The sequence below is a fragment of the Diaphorina citri genome, unplaced genomic scaffold (assembly GCF_000475195.1).
Source record: "Diaphorina citri unplaced genomic scaffold, Diaci psyllid genome assembly version 1.1 scaffold1267, whole genome shotgun sequence".
In the NCBI taxonomy this organism is placed as follows: domain Eukaryota; kingdom Metazoa; phylum Arthropoda; class Insecta; order Hemiptera; family Psyllidae; genus Diaphorina; species Diaphorina citri.
Window position 1 is genome coordinate 12,158 of NW_007378696.1, and position 8,668 is coordinate 20,825.

The 8,668-nt window shown below is 40.5% G+C and overlaps 1 long non-coding RNA gene across 1 annotated transcript; it reads right to left on the reverse strand.

The window, feature by feature from the left end:
* Positions 1-7,688: 7,688 nt before the first annotated feature.
* LOC113469874 lies at positions 7,689-8,664 on the reverse strand. Its single transcript, XR_003393155.1, has 2 exons — positions 8,471-8,664; positions 7,689-7,805 (listed from the first exon to the last, which is right to left on the reverse strand). It is a non-coding gene; the product is annotated as an uncharacterized LOC113469874 (long non-coding RNA).
* Between the last annotated feature and the right edge of the window lie 4 nt (positions 8,665-8,668).

Here is an 8,668-nt window from a genome sequence, read left to right on the forward strand (position 1 = left end):
GGACTTATCAAAACCCGGTCGACCTATATATCAAATTAAAGGTCTTTTTACCAGGATCACGAAAATGGTGGTGCAAATTTTGTCCAGAAAACCATAAAAACAAAGGAAGGGAGAAGATTTCTTTAGTTGTTTGTTTGTCAGATCTACGTTGTTGAAGAAAAATCCCATACCAGTTGGCTGGCACAAGGCGATCTCTCGAAGAAGGGCCTTTTTCGGAACAGTTCTTTTTGAGATGATAGAAATTTAGAAACAGACTCTTCAGTGGACGGTAAATACTAGGCGAGGTTGCCTGAGTGTTGCAGTGGTTAACGCGTTGGACTTCGGATATGGAAGATGGTGGTTCGAGTCCAAGTCAAATCGTAAAATTCATCTAGGTTTATTTTTTGGCGAACAACATTTGTGACACATTCAAGTACCTATGTTTAACACAGTCAAAATTCCTTTCACTAGGCGAGTTTTTCAATTTTGAAATATGTGGTACCCAGGTACCTCAATTTTCTCAAAATAGGTGGTACCTACCCAAAAAGTAGAAAAAATCTGAAAACTAGAAAATGAGATCATTAGTGCAGGGTTACCAAGCAGCATGCAACATGCAAGGATAAATTATAAAACTTCAGGGGGGGGGAGAGGTTGTAAAGGTACCAGAATACGACAAAGTACATTTTGTATACGCCATTTATAAGCAAGAAGTATTTTGACACGTCGCGTCGATCGACATCGGCTGAACCATTCACACTGCCTCGACAACATGGATTCACTTCGTCGATCGACGACCAGTCGACTATATTTGGATACCTTTAAGGATACATTCCTTGTAAGGGGTGCAATAGTCCTACATACTGGACTCCGCACACGGAAATTTTGTCAGAAAAGACCCCCATTTTAATGTAATGTGAATACGTCCCTTGTGCTATGGCATGAGGTACCCGATTTTCAAAAACGGATAGCCCCCCTGAAGTTTTACAGAGGCAGGGGTGGAGTTACTCACGTGTCATCCGGGGTCAAATGGACAGGCTCATCCGTGAATTCGGGCGGGAAATTGGCCAGATCCCGCTCTGACTCCAGAGCTTTATGTGACCTTCGTGATCTAGGAGTACGTTGTCCAGCTTCAGATCTCGGTAGATGATGCCTGGAAAATTAGAAATCATTTGAAAATGTCAAATCAAATCATGAGTTATGTGTGGTAAAGCAGAGCCTTTTCATATGCATTTTAAAATGTCAAACCAAATAATGATTCATGAACTATTTTGCGGTAAAGCAGAGCTTTTTCATATCTTTTATGGATATCACAGCCTTACTAAGTGGATCTAAATACCTCGTTAGCAAGAAATGTCCATGTTTCACAAACCTTTTACCAATGATAATGTCGTCATTGGTCACTACTTGATTTAAGTAGCTAGCTACTCAATCGTCTTCACGAGGCTGAGTGCACCCCGAAATCCAAGCACAGGTCCAACAAACTTCGAGACCGCCGGGAATAGAACTCAGGACTGTCGGCTCGGAAACCTAGTGTAATATCCACTCGGTCACGGAGGTTCCTTCTATTCTATTATCAAATAAGATTGCTTACCCTTATCATATAGGACTATTTATCCTTATAACAGTTCTAACACAAGAACCTTTAAGCAAGGTTTTTACTTTCGTTGTTTATTTGCACCATTATAAATTTCAAAACTATTCTGGGCTTGGATCCGTGTCACACTGTCGGAACAAGATATTTAGTCACATCATATCAACCTATTAGTGTAATGAGAAGACCTGGTCTTAACTGACAGGTCTATTCATGTGGTATAACATGGTATCATAGATATACTCGTATACTCTGGTTTGGTCTATTCATAAAACGGAAAGGTAGGAGAAATTCAAAAGAATCTCATGTCTTGAACTTCTAAAACATAACAAAAACAACACGGAAAAGCCATTTCTCCCAGAACATGAGACAAAAACTTTTCTCATTCGGCATCTTTCATGTCTATGATAACAACAACAACATTAGTGTAAAAAGTCAAAAAGACAACAGAGGGAAAAAGAAAAACACACACACAGGAGAAGTTTTTATATGTTTGTGTTTTCGGATCGCATTGTGTAATTGACTTATCAAACGTTTTTCTTTTTCCCTCTGTTTTCTTTTTGACTTCGTACGCTAATGTTGTTGTTGTCATAGACATGAAAGATGCCGAATGAGAAAAGTTTTTGTCTCATGTTCTGGGAGAAATGGCTTTTCCGGTACAATAGGCCCAGGGGAGATTGACTATGGATCCTATGGGAAGTTGCCCTCCGGGACCAGATTTAAACTCCAAAGAGACCTAGATTGATTATGGATCCTCAGGGAAATGGTCCTCGAACCTAGATTATTTTTTGTCGACTGTTGGGGCTCCTTTTTTTCGAATGTTGGGATCCCTTTTTGTAGACTGTTGAAGCACCAACATCAAACTCCCTCCCAAGGTTAATGAGAGTTTCAGCCACTTTTCCGTTCAATTTGAATTCAAATCAGCTCCTCGATTGTCCTCACAAAGCTGTGCCCGTAGAACGTGACGTTTAGATGGTCACCCGTTGGGGGAGAAAAAGCACAGCCTGAGGCATAGGTGTAGGGTAGGGGCAAATAGCCCCAAAAGATGGGTTGCGCTTATACGAATCTAACTATCTGAGTTTGGGCGTAAAACACTTGACTGAATTATGGGTTTAACCTAGGACAGACTTTGCCCCGGGTTTAACCTAGAACAGACTTTGGCTTGGGATACTTACCGCTGCCCAATCGATATTCCTGAAGAAGCTATGACCAGCGATTTCCTGGAAGCCAGCCTCTCGATTGCACCCGAGCCTCTCTAATGGGTTCTTGTTGAGGAAACCCTTTAGCACCGAAGCAGCCTTCACAGAGAGGGACCGGGGTATCCTGATGGTTTTCTCAAGGATTACTGGGGAGGAAGAGAATAAAAATCTATTTATCTATCATCTATTATATTTAGGTGGTGCTCGTCAACTTCTTGGTCATATGCACCACCTTCTGTTTGTTCTATAGCAGTCCAAGCAGCTTGGACTCCTTCAGGAAAGATATTAAGAGAATCAAAATAGATCAGGTGCGCTTACTTGGGTGATGTTTCAAATTCATAGAGCAGGAAAAATGGGGACCAACGGAATTTTACTTTCTATTTTCTTTTTCTTCTACGACTTCTAGATACAGAGATAAATCGATTTAAAAAATACCGGTAAATCGTGAACTGGAGACTTCTCTTAGAAAAATAGCTCCCAAGGGGCGCGCTAATAGTTCTGAGAACTGGAAACAGAAAGAGGGCCCCTACGGAACCCTATGAATCGGGGAACAACATTTGTGACTCGCATTCATGTCGATGAAACATCTGCTGAACTGAACTTCACGGGTCTGTGTCACAGCATGCCCGATCTCATCAAATGAGCGAAAAAGAAACAACACTTCCCATTTAGGTGCTGGATCAGAGCACCAGATATTAACCTGTTGAAATATTTATACTGCTTTATATTATTTATACTGCTCGAATAGGACTGAAGAGTCCGTCCCTTTACTCCAGTAGTAGGCTACTATACCATCATGGTGGTCAAATTCTCAAACAATATTGAGAATAAAATTCCATACCTACCTCGGCTGGGATTGAACCTACGCTCTCCTGATTACCAGGCGCAGGGGAGAGCCTTGATCACAATACTCACCAACCACCAAGGCAGTTGAATATGTATTTACAATTTCATTTCACTTTTTAGTCCGTCCTTCCTTTATTATTACTTTACAATAGTAATAAAAAGGTATAAGGGACGGACTATTGTTTTCGCTTCGGTGTCGTCTGTCTGTCTGTTCCCATAGAAGGACTTATCCAAACCTGGTCGACCTATATATCAAATTAAAGGTCTTTTTACCAGGATCACGAAAATGGTCGCAGTGGTACAGTTGCTAAGGCACTACAGTGCAACAATCCTAGACAAAAATAGACGTCGCACACAAGGGATCAAGAAGATACCGTCTTAACATGATAATATAATGCTAAGGTATTCTGAGATTCATAACCAAGGGGACTTTCCAAGGCATTACTAGAGAGAAAGCAAAGGGCTTACCATTGGTGACAGCAAGATATCTATGCTCACGCATCTATTAAAACCCGCAATGCAGTCAGATACCAAAATTCGTTCAGAGAACCATAAAGCCAAAAAACCAAAAAAACTGATTTTGGGGGGATTTTTCTTAACAGTCGCAGTGGTGCAGTTGCTAAGGCACAGTGCAACAGTCCTAGACAAAAATAGACGTCGCACACAAGGGATCAAGAAGATACCGCCTTAACATGATAAAAATGCTAAGGCATTATGAGATTCATAACCAAGGGGACTTTCCAAGGCATTACTAGGGAGAAAGCAAAGGGCTTACCATTGGTGACAGCAAGATATCTATGCTCACGCATCTATTAAAACCCGCAATGCAGTCAGATACAGATAGCATGCAACTTGGAATGGCGAGGAGAGAAACGTAACATCAGCAAGTCAAATAAAGTACTTATGTACTTAGTCATACCGCTTAAGTTTTAATAGGAGCAGTATCAATTAATACTGCTCAAATGAGTGTTACCTCAACAGTAAGTGTTGTCCAACGGAGGAGTTGCAATTGGGAAAATATCATTAACAAAAGGTCGATTCCTACGTAAAAAGCTGTGAAAAATCCAAATCTGAGGTCAAAACTCTGGTTTTTGGGGGATTTTTTTTAACAGTCGCAGTGGTGCAGTTGCTAAGGCACTACAGTGCAACAGTCCTAGACAAAAATAGACGTCGCACACAAGGGATCAAGAAGATACCGCCTTAACATGATAATATAATGCTAAGGCATTCTGAGATTCATAACCAAGGGGACTTTCCAAGACTAGAGAGAAAGCAAAGGGCTTACCATTGGTGACAGCAAGATATCTATGCTCACGCATCTATTAAAACCCGCAATGCAGTCAGATACAGATAGCATGCAACTTGGAATGGCGAGGAGAGAAACGTAACATCAGCAAGTCAAATAAAGTACTTATGTACTTAGTCATACCTCTTAAGTTATAATAGGAGCAGTATCAATTATTAATACTGCTCAAATGAGTGTTACCTCAGCAGTAAGTGTTGTCCAATGGAGGAGTTGCAATTGGGAAAATATCATTAACAAAAGGTCGATTCCTACGTAAAAAGCTGTGAAAAATCCAAATCTGAGGTCAAAACTCCGAAAAAGTAACTTTAAAAGGTCGAAAATTCATTTTTTAATTGCCGTTCTAATGAAAAAGTTCAAAGAGTTGTGACGTCAGATTTCACGTCAAAATGCGCAGAAACGCTTGCACACAAATAAATGAATTATGACGTCATCGCCGTATGCCGTGACGTCAAACTTCACGATTTAGCGGTGTTTTTTAAATTGATTTATCTCCGTATCTAGAAGTCGTAGAAGAAAAAGAAAAATTCCATTGGTCCTCATTTTTACTGCTCCATGACTTTGAAACATCATCCAAGTAAGCGCAACTGTTCTATTGACTTAATGACAAATATGAAGATTAAATTCTAAACCTCCGTTGGGATTCGAACCCGTGTCCTCTCACCGATGTAGGTGGATGATGGTGTGAGAAATGGTTGGATGGAAAGATTGGAAAGAGGAAGGGGAGAACAGAGAGGTAGACAGGAAGAAGGAAAGGAGAGAGGGGGGAAGGAACGAGAAATGAAGGGAGGAAGAAGGAGGGAGAGAGAGAGAAAAGAAGGAGGGAGAGAAAGAAAGGAGGGGAATGAAGAAAGAGAGAGAGAGAGGGAGGGAGGAAGAGAGAAAGAAAGGGAGGGAGGAAGAGAGAGAGAGAGAATATTACACCCGTGGGAGAATAGCCACATGTGTAATGAAGCAGCATGTATAAAGAGTCACGCAGGCATATCTCTCTCTCTCTCTCTCTCTCTCTCTCTCTCTCTCTCTCTCTCTCCTCCTCCCTGTAAGCCTATTTCCTCTTCGCTTTCATATCTCTCTCCCTCCCCTTATCTTTTATTATGTATATCTTATTTTGTACTAAGTAAATACTTGCATAAGAGAGGGAGAGAGAGTGAGAAAGAGAGAGGGAGGGAGAGGGAGAGAGAGGGAAGGGAGATGCTATACAAATCAACCTCTGGAGAACTACTAGTAAATAAGATAATACATAGATCCTGGAAATATTACGAATCTTTCTAATAACACCTACATAACTGCTGAATTTGATGATTGTCAATCCTTAGGTGATCAATGGGTGTTATTTTTAACCGTCTTGAATATTTTAGGGGACCTCTTCCTCTAATTGACTGTAATTTACTCGCTAAAAATAAGAGCAAAGTTAAAATGAAATTGTTTAACCCTTGGAATTTTTGGGCACCCTGAGCTCCGTCTGCAGAAGATACATATTTCCTTACGTCAAGAATGGAAATGTAAACACTTGAACTTCGATTTCCAAATCACGAAAAGTCAACAAGGAAATCCTCGGGAAAAACTTCCATAAAAAGGGTATACAAAAGTTATTCGCTTTTCATGTTCAAGTCAAAAGAAGGGTTAAAAGATATATGAGCCTTTGTCAGATTTTTTTTTTTCAATTTAAAAAAATAAATGAAAATAAAAGAGACATGACTCGGATATTATTCCGCCGAAATTCCCTCTCCGAACGAAGCGAAGTTCATTTTTCTCAAACAAATTTGACAGCGAAATTTTTCGGGGAAAAAATAATGCGAACAAACAACAACAAATTAATAACAAAGGAATTTTCGGAAGAAGATTTCTTTAGTTGTTTGTTTGTCAGATCTACGTTGTTGAAGAAAAATCCCATACCAGTTAGCTGGCATACGAGGAGTTCTATGGAAGAAGAGCCAAAAAAAAATCCCGGTTGGCTGGCATACAAGGCGATCTCTGGAAGAAGGGCCTTTATCGGAACAGTTCTTTTTGAGATGATAGAAATTTAGAAACAGACTCTTCAGTGGACGGTAAATACTAGGCGAGGTTGCCTGAGTGGTGCAGTGGTTAACGCTTTGGACTTCGGATATCGAAGATGGTGGTTCGAGTCCAAGTCAAATGGTAAAATTTATCTAGGTTTATTTTTTGGCGAACGACATTTGTGACACATTCAAGTACCTAGGTTTAACATAGTCAAAATTCCTTTCACTAGGCGAAGTTTCCAATCTTGGAATATGTGGTACCTACCTCAATTTTCTCCAAATTGGTGGTACCTACCCAAAAAGTAGAAAAAATCTGAAAACTAGAAAATGAGATCATTAGTGCAGGGTTACAAAGCAGCATGCAACATGCGAGGTTAAATTATAAAACTTCAGGGGGGGGAGAGAGAGAGAGGTTGTAAAGGTACCAGAATTCGACAAAGTACATTTTGTATACGCCATTTATAAGCAAGAAGTATTTTGACACGTCGCGTCGATCGACATCGGCTGAACCATTCACACTGCCTCGACAACATGGATTCACTTCGTCGATCGACGACCAGTCGACTATATTTGGATACCTTTAAGGATACATTCCTTGTAAGGGGTGCAATAGTCCTACATACTGGACTCCGCACACGGAAATTTTGTCAGAAAAGACCCCCATTTTAATGTAATGTGAATACGTCCCTTGTGCTATGGCATGAGGTACCCGATTTTCAAAAACGGATAGCCCCCCTGAAGTTTTACAGAGGCAGGGGTGGAGTTACTCACGTGTCATCCGGGGTCAAATGGACAGGCTCATCCGTGAATTCGGGCGGGAAATTGGCCAGATCCCGCTCTGACTCCAGGCGAGGTTTGTAAGGGGGAGGCACTTGTTTAGCTTCCAACTACAGGGAAAGGGGGGACATGCAAACACAGGGAGGGATTTAGCGAAAAATTCAGCGGGCAAAAAGGGGGATGTAAAAATAAGATTTGGAAATATTCAAACAACTCAGTCGACAAATTGGGGATCATTCAAATAGACGGGTAATAAGGGGTAGAAATGGTATTAAATAATGGTTTAAAATGAGTGAATATAATTATACCCGTAATGGTAGCACTAGAGAAGATCGAGCACCAGAAGAGTAAGAATAACGGAGAAAAGAATAAATCAAAATAAATGAGAAATAAAGGGCTGACTTCTTTTTTGAGATGTCTAGAGTATTAAGATATTGAAGAAATAGTTCAATCTTGTTTTATAAAGAAGAATGGTCCATGTCAAGTTTTAGGATCTTCTAGACATCACAAAAGTGTGCCAGCACAACTAAACCTGAAAAATTGGGGAAAGAAACACGAACAAAAACCAGCTCTGCCTTGCTAGAAAAGAAAATAAAATGGGAGGTAAACAAAAAACAAAACATAGGACACACTAAAGGGCAGGACTAGTATCTAATGCTAAAAGGGAAACGAGAAATCTAAGGGGAGATAGAGCACTCAAGCTTAAGGGTTCCAAAACTAATATGTAGCTCCAACCAGGAAGGGGGGTCAAGCTCAAGTCTTTGGACAGACTTACATATCGTCCGGTGTTAACTCAACCGGTTCTAAAGTAAACTGAGGGTCAAAGTTGGAAATGTCCAAATCCGAATCTAGATCGGGCTGGAAAGGAGGCTGAATTTGTTTGGATTGGAGCTGAAAATAATACAATAGGCCCAGGGGAGATTGACTATGGATCCTATCGGAAGTTGTCCTCCGGGACCAGATTTAAACTCCA